Here is a 15,295-nt window from a genome sequence, read left to right on the forward strand (position 1 = left end):
GGGATATGTATACATGCGTCGTTTTATATTTCTCCTGCGCTTATCTCCCAGTTACACCACAGATCCTGATGCGAACTAACCTCGTTCATTATAACATCACCACACCTGTGGCAACCAAAACTGATGTGTGTTAGTTACCGAAGACACTCTTGTATATTACGTCAACAGGGGTTCTCAAGTATACCTGACAGGAATTATCCAATGGTGACAACTACAGTACGTCAGCAGGGGTTTAGTCTACAATGTACTCTACACACCTGTCTTGCCAGGTGTATAGTAACGTAGTCCACACAAGTGCACAACTGGCTACAGTTACAGTATTCATGGCAGAAGTTGCAGAATTCCTCGCAAGTTGCAATATTTTTTCTAGTAACAGTTTCAGCACTCATGTCAAGCTGCAGTACTCTTGACAATAATTGCAGTGTTCATAACAACTGCTGCATCATTTACAAGACAACGCTGCAGTATTCATGGCAACACCTGCAACATTCATGGCAATGCCTGCAGCGTTCACACCAAAAAGGCACCATTAGCAACATAAGTTTAAGAGGAACAATAAAAGCAGTACATAGCAGCGGAAAACAGTAAACTACATGTACAACGGTAAGATAGTCAGAGTAACAGTAAAGCACATGTACAACGGTAAGATAATCAGAGTAACAGTAAGCACATGTACAACGGTAAGATAATCAGAGTAACAGTACAAGTATGGTGAAGCTGTGGGTTCCTGCGTGCCAGACGTACGAGATTCTACCTGCCATCTACACGTCCATAATTTTTTCCCCGTTAACAAACACCAGTGACTGACCGCGTTTGTTCTTTCTTCTACCAAGATATACAAATCAAAATGAGAATAATTACAACAGCGACTATAAATGGCTCTCTCGATTACAATAGAAGTAGGGTCAGATTATCACCAAAACAATAAAAGCTTTTCAAACAAATCGTAATGTACAATGGTAAAATCAAAAGACAGACAAACAGAATGAAGTGGAAAATCATTATCTTCCTGGAGACCAAAAAGTTAATCAACCTCTTAGCACGACGGTACGACCCTTGGGTATAATGGGCTGGTCTCTAACCTGACCCTTTTGGTTCAGTTCAAACGCCAAGCAAATACAACACAAACGTAACGTCGTGCACAGACGTCTACAGCGAATCTACCAGAGGTTCTCAGTGTGTGTGGAACAGAACATGAAACTCATGGTGGCCCTGCCTCTGCTGGGGGATAACACAAAAGGCCGTTGACCTCCCATCCAGAAGAGGACCAATTATCTCCCTCGTGTCCTGCTGTACGTAGAGTGGGCCAAAGAACGTTTCACCAAGGGTCGGAGGATGGAAGGTGGCCAAATGATCCTCCGTGAAACATTTCAAGTGGTCTGGCCGATGGACAGGGATTCGTCCCTCCGTCTGGTAAGGAGCGAAATGCCAAGCAATCGTCAAATATGGAGGTTTAATTCGAAGCATAAAATGTTACAACACATCATGTGCGATCAGGCGAAGCTCAGAGACAGTGGCGGGAGTGGTGTGGTGGATGAGAACTTTCCCGGTGAAGGTTGCTAGTACGTGGAGCAGCTGTCAGCCGCAGGGAACGTGACAGCTTCCTCCACTGAACACCTGCTGCTGTTCGTCTTCACTCTCGCACTTTCTCCGGTATGCGGACGTTCATACTAAATTGTAAAACATGTAATAATTAGTGTTTTTATATAATCAAATGAGTCATTAGAATGGCTATTTTCACCCCGCTCCCCCGTTATGTTACTGTGTTCGGAAGGAAGGCGAGACACAAGTGGAAGATGGATGGCACCCGTAGACGTGAAAAGACGACGACAAATTTTCAAAATAGATCTGACCATGTCGATACTGAGACCTTCAGATCAAACAGGAAAAAATTGAAAGGCAAGTGCCTGGAAAAAAACAGGAATAAATTCAAAAGAAAAATTTCACTCCCATGATAAAAGAGTACCCATCCACAATAAGGTAAAATGTCTGCATTACAACATAAACAGTTTTAATGTGGTTTCACATCCATATGCATCAATAATGTTTACATTATCTCTGAAGTGCAACACCCTCGTTAATACGTTTTAACAATCTAACAGCATTCCTCGTCATATAATGTCTTAATTCAAATCTAGAAAATGTTAATTTCTTGAAGGTAATGTTCAAGCGTACCCTTTTCTTCCGTAACATTTTTTTTTCATCGTCCTTACAACTTATTTCACAGTCCCATACACTTTTATATCTTAGTCTCCTGTCTCTAACTGTCCATACGGTGTATATTTTCATTGTTCAACTCTATCATCCTTTATCACAATGATGATTGAAAAACTGGAGTGCAAATGAAAGGTTAAGAACATAAATTTTACCCTCTCGTTTGCATCAACTAGGCAATCAAATTATAATACTAAACATTGCTGCATCATCCACGGCCACAAAAACAAACCCACAAAAAATCAAAACTGAGAAGCGTCAAAGCCATATGACCTTTATAAAACTAACGATCAAAAATCAGACCAAGTATGAAAATATTTACTTGATTAGTATTTCTATAGTATCGGAGAAGTGGATGAATAGAATAAGCTGTGATGACAATGTGTGCTCATTATACAAAGATTTAAAAGTTGTGAAATATGGAAAATTCAAGAGATGAGGTTCCACTAGTGTAGAACTCCCTCCCAGAATTCTACTGATAATTTACACAAACGCGCGTGCAAAACCTTAGATACTTCATGAAGGCCTTGCGTCCCTTACAGGCCGGGGACGCTGGAGGAATGATGATGAGTTAAACTGCTTCTCTGGTACATCTTACGTAATAGAATTAACATACTTCACAAAAACTTGATTATGCTAGGAATCAAGACCTTCATTTTAAAATGCTCTAATACAATGGCATATAATAAGCTTATGAAGATAAAACACTCATTGGGGAAATGAAAGAAGTCGAGATGCTCTGATTCGATCCATTATAATGTAGAAGCCTCGCGGATCCTACAGTACATTACGGACTGAAGTACAGAGTTCCCAGATATCTTCCTTTATTACATTAGTCTGGGTTATATCTTCATCGATAAATATGACACTACATTTCTGCAGAATAAAAAGCTCACATTCATACTTATTACAAATGCAAAGTTCCTCCACTGTAATTCCTCGAGCTGCGAATACACACACACACACACACACCAGTTTATATATATTCATGACCCGTCAGAAAGGACGCCATAACCAGATGGATAAACTCTGGATTGTTTTCATAAGGTCATACATATATGCAATATAAAATCTTTCCTCAAAACCTCTTAAAGCACATGGCCACTGGTTCTGCGGCAAGAACACATTCCCGTTTCTGGCTGAGTAGTGCTAATCCTTCTGCCTCTGACGATAAGGAAAAGGGATGATAGGCAACTGATCTGGTAGGTGAGACGCGGGCCATCCAAAGCAACCCATAGCCTCGCAAAGCCGTCGTGGGCCATCACCGGCTAGCCACAGCCTTGCCTAGCCATCGTGGCTATGCTACAGCCGATACCTAGCAAACCATCGCTGGCAACGATATGCCCACACCCTAGTCCAGTCATCTCAGGCCACGATCTACCCACATCACAGTATAGCCATCGCTGGCTCACCTTCACTAGTGCTCTACACCCGTAACCTAACCATCATGGCCACTCTATAACCACAATCTAGCCCAGTAATCGCTCAGCAATCGCTTACCACAACAGCCTAGCAATCGTGCTAACTATATCCACATCCCGGCACTATCGCTTGCTACAGCTGAGTAGTAATCGCTGGACATACTATAACAAACCAGCCTTCGCTGGCCACGCTGAGATATGCTCCTCTATATTTCAGTACACCACTAAATCAAAATTTCATCTCTACGAAAAATACCGTAAAACATTTCACTTTCACGTGGATTAAAGTATACAACAATCGGAATAATAAAAAAGACTGCGAGACTTGTGAAGTAAAACAATGGGAAAAATGGGAATTTATTCCATGAAAAAAAAAAAAAAAAAAAAAAATATATATATATATATATATATATATATATATATATATATATATATATATATATATATATGAACACAACATTCTCAGCCATGTGACTCACTACAAGTTAGTCACAGAAACGCTTAGAGTTTCTTTACAAAGTAGAATGGATGTGTACGTACCTTGGGGTCGGTTTCAGCTTGATAAGACATAAGTCTTGCCTTACATGTGAGAGAAGGATTAAATAACATTTTCGTACTCATATTTCGATCAAATCGTTAATCTGAAACATTCGGTCTCCAAAAATTTTTGAAAGGACATCCGAGAAGCAGAAGTACATACTAAAAAGCCACTGCAACTCGTGGACAGGCCAAAAACAAATGAACGGGACGGATGATGGGTGTCAGGACAGGAAAAACCTGCTGATACCTGTCTACCGAGGAAAGACCCGATCCCTTAGCTCACCGCGAACCAGTCGGACATGAAGCATTAAACCATCCAATAAAAGTCTCACTTTCTCTCCTGAGTGCAACAGGAGGCTTAGTAGAGGGCGTAGCGTTGTCCCAGCACCCGCGCTAAGCAGACTGGGTGTGGCCTGTTAGACGAGTGGCGACGGACAAGGTAACGTCCCGCCACCGAACCCGACACCTTTTTCTGCTCCATGACAGCCACCAAATTCTGCTGATCATAGTTCATGTTCAGGCGGTCAGAACTTACCTAGGGCAGGCCAATATAAACAGTCTCATTACAGCGATCAAAGACTGAGAGCGGAGAGAGATTTCTTGTGATGGCCAACATTACCATACCTCCTCGTTCCTGAACTACTGCTGAAAGCTGCCTTACTAGGACCCCTGGCACGAGGCAAGCGCCACGCGTGAAGCCATCAGGACACCACAATGCTGGTATACGTCGCAGATTCTGCAGCTTTGAATACATATGTTTATCTAAAGCTGTCCTAGGACTCCCTGCATAAAACGACCTTGGTTTTGCTTTAGGGCCCCTTTTCTAGGAGCTCATGCAGCTCTAAGGTTGGTCTACCTCCAGTAACAGGGAAATGATGGACTCCTTTGATGCGAGCTCTATGACAAGACTGTACTTCCAATGGTCAAGATGCGATGATGACGCAGCCTCGGCTGTGGGAAGCCAGCACGAGCCCCACACCCTGTTTCAAAGATGGGTGCCCCAGAATGTCCTTAGGGGCCCCCTCTTCTATTTTCTAACTATTTTAAGAACTTACAAAAGAGGACAATACCGACCTCTTAAACGAAGAAAAATGCATATACATCATTATGTAGGGAAGACCTACGCATGCAACAACTACAATCAAGACACAACACTTACTGCTCAGGTATCTCGCTCTCTCCCTATACAGTCACACAAACACATCAAATCACTTTTATAACCTGTGGTTTTGCCCGGTGGACGTGGCCAACTTCTTAAGTGGCGTGGGTGCCCCAAAGATAGATGGGACTTCTGGGGAAGAAATGTTTGAGGACGAGGTCTTTCGCGTTACAGTCAACATAAGGTTTGAGAAGCGAGGACGTCAGACACGGCCCAGGATAGCAACCAGCAAAACCATGCCCCAATCATGGCAATTTCGGATGAAAGGTAAAAAAGTGTAAAGAAAAACATCAATCTAAGCTCCTCAGGCGTTAAACCGACACCTGAAAGATGGAAAGATTATGACATTTTACCGAACCTAAGTGTACAACGCGGAGGTACATGAATACGAACAAAGTGCATATAAACGCGCACCTACATAGAACATACAAACCTTCAACAACTAGGATCGAACCCGGTGACGTGAAGGTTCTGCATATATATATATATATATATATATACATATATATATATATATATATATATATATATATATATATATATATATGTGTGTGTGTGTGTGTGTGTGTGTGTGTGTGTGTGTGTGTGTGTGTTTGTGTGTGAGAGAGCCAATTACATTCAACTAGTCACTCTTTTACTAACTCTTATCAGTGGTGGCGTTCTGGCCATTTGCCATCAGCACATACCTATCACCAGAGCTTCATTCACGAATCTCTGTTAGTTTCATGAAACGTATTACACTATATTATATATCTTTATCACAGTGAGGAGATCCTCTCGGTGTGTGCTGGGCTAGGATGGCCAGTTAACACGCTACTCTTGAGAAATTTCCCGCCATACTTCCCACAGCAACCCCAGCGGTCAGGCTGACCAGCCAATCAACGAGCGACATCGTGATGCCATAAGAATCAAATGTTACCAACACATGAATACTTGAAATATTATTCATTACAATCCCAAAACATGAAATCTTAACCTGAGGCTAGTTAGACCTAAACCGGTGTGTCGGCTGTAGTACGGCCAACGGTCGGCACGACCTAGGTGGTACGGTCAGTGTTAACAACGCTCACAACGACCGTATCTTCCACTACAATTACACCTAATGAGGAAATTCCTCCAACTTGTTCGTCTGTCAGCGATGAAGTATCTCACGTTTACGAAAACCAGCATACCTAAAATCTTAAAATAAATAATGGTTTCTCGACGGTCAACTTCGGTTAAATACAAGACTTAGAGCAAGCAACTCTATTTGAACTTTAGTATAGTCTTACAATAAAAAAATATTCGTCTGTATTTTCATGAGTGAATTCATGAGCTTGCGGAAGTAAACGAAAATGTTACAAACACTTTGTGGGGTCTTCTCCTGGGAAAGTATCTCGTCTGGTTACAAGTGTGTGCATATAACCACTTTATTGACACTAAACAATTCTACATTTACATATGAAATATTCATTATGTATGGGCAACATGTCAGTGTGATCTAAACACTCCTTTCCTGTTCTCCAAGGTCGTTCAGTTTACAATTTGAATTCAAAAGAGAAAAAAAAAAAATGTGGATGATTTTGGTTTCAGAGTGGTCGTAACGAAGAGAGGACTCCTCAGTGAAACGGTATACTGTATAATTCAAAAATGTACTACGCAAGGCTAGAAATCTATAATACTTGGTGTCCTTGTAGCTTACCATATGTGTGGCTGTCATATTTACACCCAGACAGTTACGTCAGGACATCCATATATGAGCAACTACAATAAACATGATACTTCAGTGGGAACTTCAGTGAAGGGCGCAAATGGGGAGGTGATAACAAGTAGTGGTGATGTGAGGAGATGGAGTGAGTATTTTGAAGGTTTGTTGAATGTGTTTGATGATAGAGTGGCAGATATAGGGTGTTTTGGTCGAGGTGGTGTGCAAAGTGAGAGGGTTAGGGAAAATGATTTGGTAAACAGAGAAGAGGTAGTAAAAGCTTTGCGGAAGATGAAAGCCGGCAAGGCAGCAGGTTTGGATGGTATTGCAGTGGAATTTATTAAAAAAGGGGGTGACTGTATTGTTGACTGGTTGGTAAGGTTATTTAATGTATGTATGACTCATGGTGAGGTGCCTGAGGATTGGCGGAATGCGTGCATAGTGCCATTGTACAAAGGCAAGGGGGATAAGAGTGAGTGCTCAAATTACAGAGGTATAAGTTTGTTGAGTATTCCTGGTAAATTATATGGGAGGGTATTGATTGAGAGGGTGAAGGCATGTACAGAGCATCAGATTGGGGAAGAGCAGTGTGGTTTCAGAAGTGGTAGAGGATGTGTGGATCAGGTGTTTGCTTTGAAGAATGTATGTGAGAAATACTTAGAAAAGCAAATGGATTTGTATGTAGCATTTATGGATCTGGAGAAGGCATATGATAGAGTTGATAGAGATGCTCTGTGGAAGGTATTAAGAATATATGGTGTGGGAGGCAAGTTGTTAGAAGCAGTGAAAAGTTTTTATCGAGGATGTAAGGCATGTGTACGTGTAGGAAGAGAGGAAAGTGATTGGTTCTCAGTGAATGTAGGTTTGCGGCAGGGGTGTGTGATGTCTCCATGGTTGTTTAATTTGTTTATGGATGGGGTTGTTAGGGAGGTGAATGCAAGAGTTTTGGAAAGAGGGGCAAGTATGAAGTCTGTTGGGGATGAGAGAGCTTGGGAAGTGAGTCAGTTGTTGTTCGCTGATGATACAGCGCTGGTGGCTGATTCATGTGAGAAACTGCAGAAGCTGGTGACTGAGTTTGGTAAAGTGTGTGAAAGAAGAAAGTTAAGAGTAAATGTGAATAAGAGCAAGGTTATTAGGTACAGTAGGGTTGAGGGTCAAGTCAATTGGGAGGTGAGTTTGAATGGAGAAAAACTGGAGGAAGTGAAGTGTTTTAGATATCTGGGAGTGGATCTGGCAGCGGATGGAACCATGGAAGCGGAAGTGGATCATAGGGTGGGGGAGGGGGCGAAAATTCTGGGAGCCTTGAAGAATGTGTGGAAGTCGAGAACATTATCTCGGAAAGCAAAAATGGGTATGTTTGAAGGAGTAGTGGTTCCAACAATGTTGTATGGTTGCGAGGCGTGGACTATGGATAGAGTTGTGCGCAGGAGGATGGATGTGCTGGAAATGAGATGTTTGAGGACAATGTGCGGTGTGAGGTGGTTTGATCGAGTAAGTACCGTAAGGGTAGGAGAGATGTGTGGAAATAGAAAGAGCGTGGTTGAGAGAGCAGAAGAGGGTGTTTTGAAATGGTTTGGTCACATGGAGAGAATGAGTGAGGAAAGATTGACCAAGAGGATATATGTGTCGGAGGTGGAGGGAACGAGGAGAAGAGGGAGACCAAATTGGAGGTGGAAAGATGGAGTGAAGAAGATTTTGTGTGATCGGGGCCTGAACATGCAGGAGGGTGAAAGGAGGGCAAGGAATAGAGTGAATTGGAGCGATGTGGTATACCGGGGTTGACGTGCTGTCAGTGGATTGAATCAAGGCATGTGAAGCGTCTGGGGTAAACCATAGAAAGCTGTGTAGGTATGTATATTTGCGTGTGTGGACGTATGTATATACATGTGTATGGGGGTGGGTTGGGCCATTTCTTTCGTCTGTTTCCTTGCGCTACCTCGCAAACGCGGGAGACAGCGGCAAAAAAGAAAAAAAAAAAAAAAAAAAAAAAAAATATATATATATATATATATATATATATATATATATATATATATATATATATATATATATATATATTCTAGAGTGATAAATCAATGATTTTCTATATATTGCTTGCTGTTCACTGCCTTCACTACTACAATGCTTTTCGGGATAGCCAGGACACCCATGAGGTCACATAATTATGAAACCAAAACACTAAACATTTCTACACACCAAATAATGTGTTAACGGGTCGCCTATTTAAAACTTGCGACGCATCAATGATATTACATACCTGGATTTTTTTTTTTTAACCCTCCAAATACCTTCTCTTTCCAAATGCGTATGGATGAGGTCAGAGTCTGTTAGAGCCAATATTGGTAACTCTTAAGGTACGATATTCCTGACAATATTTATGGGCGTGTCTTGGCCTTTAACGACAAAAAAAAAAAAAATGTAATGCCCGAGGAAAATGTATGGATGGGGTGGGTCCATTGTGTTAGAAAGTATAGTAATATGCGCAGTCTCATAGAAAGGACTGACCAGATTGTGCTGAAATGATATGGATATATGAAAAGCATGAGCCAAGACTGACTGGCTGTAGAGGATCTTTATGTCAGAAGCGGTGTGAGGGAGGGGAAGGCTGGGACCAAGGAGATGGACAAATAGAATGGAGGATTTCGAGTATCGAAGCCATGACATCAGATGTGTGAGAGGCGTGCACTAGATAGAATGAACTGAATCTATGTGATACATGGGGGGCGATGTGCTGCCAATTTGTAAAACCATGGCACATAAAGCTGTCAAGATAAACAATGAAGTGGTCTGTGGGTACTGGCTGTGGATGATTAGATCTGGTTTCAGTATAATTAATTAGGCATGACAGTTTGAGTGGATGAATGTAAATGAAGCCATTTATCGTCACCTACGTTTATATATACATATGAAGCTATACACTTGACAGTGTTGCGTGCCTTGTAATGTCTTGTCTAAACCAGATCATGTGGTATGGTAAGTAAACAGAGTAATATCATGAAATTACATCCCCTGGCCACTATGAACGAGACAGATTAACCTCAGGTACCTCCCCAGCTCACCTATCACCTCTCAAGGGTCTGGCCTAGGGTAACCCTCTGTGGTGGACGACCAAGAGCGACTTCTTTATATGTGTTCATGGTGTATGATCCAGGACGAGTAAATTACCTAAAACGCTTGTTCAGTCTGCTACTATGTTTACTGGAGAAGTAACAGGAATTGCACTTGTTCTTAAGATTTGAAGGCAGTGGGACTAGAGGCATCCCACAGTCAGAAACTAGAGATACAAACAATATCAGACCAGAAAAGGACAGGAAGGATAAGAAAGCAAGACAGACAGACTCCGTATACAAACTGTTAATATTAACACTATCACTCAGTGGCAGAAGTATAGTATAGGTAGGAGAATCTGAACACCTGGATAACATAAAAACCTGAAACAGTCATCAACACACTAAAAGATACCGAAAAAATGGCTCTACAATAACAAGGAGTAAGAACAATCATGTGAGCGTTTCAAAAATATAAGACTTTGGCTTTTTAATCATCATGAAGACGTAACCAAGACACTAAAATTTATTCCACTGGTGGTTAAAACTTGACGGTGATGACCCTGGTGACCCTGACGTGTGGTAGGCCTACAGCCACACCAACCACCGGATAAAGGATGACCAAAATGATTTGAGAGTAATAGTAACAAAGAGCTTGACAGCAACAGAAATAATGATGGATAACCTGCGATCACAATAACTGAGACCAATAGACTACAGTAACAAAAAAGCAACGAGACCCCGTGCCACCCTTTACACCTCAGTTTGTCTAGTTGGCCTCGAGTCTCGAGGTCAAGTTAATCACAACATATTATGACTGACATCTGTAGGCAAGTGCACCTGTATACAATTCGTGTATTTAAACACAGTTCCGTCGCCGCTGGCAATAACGTCCAGGAAGTGAAATGTACACACCAAAGGCAACGCGACATCTAACGCACGTTCGGTTCCTAGTCAAAAGGTCTTCAGCTTTCTATGTTCACAGTGAGTTACCCCCCACCACCCACCAACGCACGCCGCTGGCACACACGCACATCCTGGACAGACGACCTGCGGCACGGCCTAGTACATCATAAATCATAACACAGCGAAACGCGGCGGCATTGTAGAGCGGTCCCCACGGGGTTAGTGACGCAAGACACGTGTGGCGTAGGAGGGTACGATGGGGCAAGGTACAGGCGGGGCAGGATGACACGGGCGGGGCAAGATGACACGGGCAGGGCAGGAAGACATGGGTGGGGTAGGAGGACACGGGTGGGGCAGGAGGACACAGGCGAGACAGGAGGACACGGATAGGGGAGGAGAACACCCTCGGCGTGGTGCTGGTGTTACTGTGTATTGTATGACTCGTGTGGTGTTAGGTGCAGGAGACGAGGGTGGCGTGGCTCGTGGGTGGCCGGGGTCGTGGGGGTGGAGTGGTGTGTAAAGTGTAGGTGGTGGGTGACGTGAGCGGGCCTCATAAATGTTCTGTCCAATGTAGTTCAGAAACTGAAAGCCAGTCGGACCACCACAGCACTTAGAGAGACACAGGAAGAATTTCATGGTCGAGTACGACGTCAACTGCTGGAAGACAGTGCATGGGAACGACACCCTATAGAGAGGTTACCTGCAAGAGGACAGCAATAATGTAGGACCCACAATATATATATTAGTAATGGCCGACATGGCAAACTATTCCCCATCAAGGCCATCTCGGATGAAAGAAAAAAGTGAAAGTTTGTAAGCATTAATCTGGATTCCGCAGGTGTTTGTAGTTCCTTTGTATAGAGATAAAGAGAGGATAGGAAAGCAGAAGGATCGAGAGCCCTTGTAGAAAAGTCAAGGAGGTCACCATGGGAGAGAGACAGAGATAGATGGATAGAAAGATTGAAAATACATGACGAATGTGGCCTTTGTTGTCTTTTCCTAGCGCTACCTCGCGCACATGCGGGGGGAGGGAGTTGTCATTTCATGTGTGGCGGGGTGGCGACAGGAATGAATAAGGGGAGACTGTATGAATCATGTACATGTGTATATATATATATATATATATATATATATATATATATATATATATATATATATACGTTGAGATGTATAGGTAAGGACGTGTATGTATATACATGTGTATGTGGGTGGGTTGGGCCATTCTTTCGTCTGTTTCCTTGCTCTACCTCGCTAACGCGGGAGACAGCGACAAAGTATATATATATATATATATATATATATATATATATATATATAGAGAGAGAGAGAGAGAGAGAGAGAGAGAGAGAGAGAGAGAGAGAGAGAGAGAGAGAGAGAGAGAGAGAGAGAGAGAGAGAGAGAGAGAGAGAGAGAGAGAGAGAGAGAGAGAGAGAGAGAGAGAGAGAGAGAGGTGGGGCACCGGACATACCGGCAGGACCAAACTCTCTAAACAATAAACCCCAACAATCTACCCATCAACTTCACGGAATATAACGTCTTCCGAGCCTCCCTCCCAACCTTCACCAACCTTCCACTGAAACTGTCCAAATATATTACTAACACACCAGACAACAAGCGAGAGCTTTTTGCAATGTGAGTGGAACTCATTTGCTGCGGTGCAAGCAGGAGCGAGCGGTCGGGAGGTCGGACTGACACTCACGTGAGCGTCGGCCACCGTCCAGAGGTATGCACGTAGAGGTGGCCGAGTGTGGTGTAGGTCATTACCACACCTAGGGCTACCACAGGCCCGGGAGGACGATACCCAGGTCGCCACACCAGCAGGAAGGTCAATATGAACACAAGAAAATCTACGATAAACCAACACGACGAACAAAGGAGGGCAAGAAGGTCGCACTTCACGAGGATAAACAACCAGCCGTGGAGGCCAGGCGGAGGCAGGGAAGCCGTGGGACCGGCCGGCGCGCGGGTCGGACGCGCCAGGGACGAGCCAACACCCTCACGTATTACCTGGAATTAATACGTAACTCAAGTATGATGGTAGGTGTTGCATGGTTATCCATGTGTGAAGCAGGGCAGTCCACACTCCTAGAACCAGGCAGGCACACCGGCACGAGAAAAGTTCCTGAAAGAAAAGTACACAAATGTCCTCACATATTACACACTCACACACATCCTGTTTACATGCATGTGTGTGTGAGTCATTACTGAGACTTCACCACTGGTCACACCTTTAACATCCGCGATTCGCCCTGACAACGTCGTCGACACTGAACTGTTCTTTCATATTTTGTAGAAACTGGCCAAACTAAGGTCAAGAAACTAAGCAACACAAGTAATATTGCGGCGTGTACGAATGGAACAAGAAACGCTAATACATGGAACACTTCAATTTTAGGTTTAAGAAAACGAAAGAGAAAAGAAATTGTGATGGGAACCTGCAAGCATAAAACTCCCTCCTCGTTTACACAAATAGGAAATCGCGCGCGCGCACGCACTCACACATACAAGTGGAATGTTCAATTCCTGGCCAGTTGAAGGTGCCGGTGTGCGAACTGCCTCTCGCCACCTTCCGTGAAGTAAACATGTTTACTGCACCCATTCCATGTTCATCCACCTTCCTCTCTCTCTGGGTAGTAAGTATTGGGTAGCCGCCGACCAGCGAGGTACATTACCAACTAGATATCGAGAGGGTTAGTGATGTCCGGACAATGAGCAAGCACTTTAGCGGATGTCAAGTGTCATTCCTTCGGCCTAGGTACCTGTCTCATCTTTCTCCCTTCCCCACACGTGGGCTGATTGCTTGCAATCCACACAAATACAGCTGCTTCATCTCACGTGTAACACCCGACAACGAATAACTCGCACGACTCGTTCCTGGTAACTCTACATTTTCTTGTGGGCAGCGCTACGCGATAGTCCTGCATTTTGGCAAAATCTCATGGTAAGTGCGGTGCTCGTAAGTAAGTATTCTCTCGTGGTAAGTACTTGCACGTAAACACCCTCGTGGTAGGTACTCGTAAGTATTCGCGTGGTAGGTACTCGTTAGTAAACACTCGCTTCTGGTAGGTACTATTAAGTACATTAAACTTTCTATGACATATAAACACATCCACACTAAACACGACAACAAATGTTGGCGATAGACACTGGCACCAGGAGTGACAAACGTTAAAGAGCGGCGGGGGAGTAGTGCCAACAGTGCCAGGGTAAGGCTGTCAACACATGGTGGTAGTATACAATCAACTTCGGAGCTGTTGGGCTGCTGAGGAACTCGGGAAATTCTTTTTTATATAAACATGTAAGTGAGCCGCGTGGAGTGGAGGGAGGTGGGGATGGTAAGAAGCCCGAAGGTGAGCATGTGGTGGTGGGGGGGAGGGGGTGATGGGTTGTTGGGGTGGGGGAGTATGGGAAGTGGTGGTGGAGTTGGTGGGCAGGTCTGCCTGGCCCGCTCTGCCTTGTCAAAAGTCTGTCTAGCTCACTGTGCTGATCAGTATAAACAACGCTAACTGAAGAACAAAAATATCACGTGATGTCATGCATGTTCACTATGACAAGATATTCCTCAAAACGTACTGTTTAATAGGAAATGTTTGATATAAACACACTAACATGACATCTTAAAGTCGATAAACTCAGCATGGCTTCCTACAGGAGTAAATCAAATATGTAAACAAACATCTGGGTAGAGAAAAACATCAGCTAGAATTATGATGGCTTCATTCAAGTTCAGGTGCTTCTCTAACCCATCATGGCGGGAAACATACCAAAACAGAATCTATGACACTTACCAAACTGCTCATACCTTTCTGTCCAGTGTCTCTAGCAATATCTCAACAAGGCTTCACTTTAACAAACTGTACAAACAAAAATCACCAAATATAATCAAGATGTACCTTTTGCGATCATTTTGTTACAATGCGACAGTTGTGGGTGTGGTTTGGTGTCACTGGAGAGTGGATGGTAAGCCGGACACGACGAGTGAGTGGACTACTTGTGAAGATATGGCAGGCTGCACCAGCACCCTCAGGCTCACCAGTCCCCTCAGGCTGCACCAGCCCCCTCAGATTGTACCAGCCCCCACAGGCTGCACCAGCCCCCACAGGCTTCATCAACCTCTACTTCTAATCTTTGATGCATAATGCAAAGGCAGAAAAAATAAAACAGAAAGAATAAAAATGACTCAATGTGGTGATGTAAGTGCAGAAAAGTATGAAACATCAGAAGAGGGATAGGATAGCAATAGAGAGCCCCCCCACCAAGACTTTTCAAAGAAAATTGGTTGCATGTATTGTTTTCTTAAGTAAACATGCTAACGTGGGAGACC

At 43.4% G+C, this 15,295-nt stretch overlaps 1 protein-coding gene across 6 annotated transcripts in view; it reads right to left on the reverse strand.

The window, feature by feature from the left end:
- Positions 1-15,295, reverse strand: part of LOC139746410 (metabotropic glutamate receptor) — a 52,276-nt gene that overhangs the window by 19,740 nt on the left and 17,241 nt on the right. The window contains exon 1 of one of the 6 annotated variants that reach the window (XM_071657628.1): positions 4,508-4,529. The exons of the other annotated variants lie outside the window; for them this stretch is intronic. The gene's annotated coding sequence lies outside the window, so the exon portion shown is untranslated. Of the gene's footprint in view, positions 1-4,507; positions 4,530-15,295 lie in introns of those variants that run through there. 6 annotated transcript variants of the gene reach the window in all.

The sequence above is a fragment of the Panulirus ornatus genome, chromosome 65 (assembly GCF_036320965.1).
Source record: "Panulirus ornatus isolate Po-2019 chromosome 65, ASM3632096v1, whole genome shotgun sequence".
Taxonomy (NCBI): Eukaryota; Metazoa; Arthropoda; class Malacostraca; order Decapoda; family Palinuridae; genus Panulirus; species Panulirus ornatus.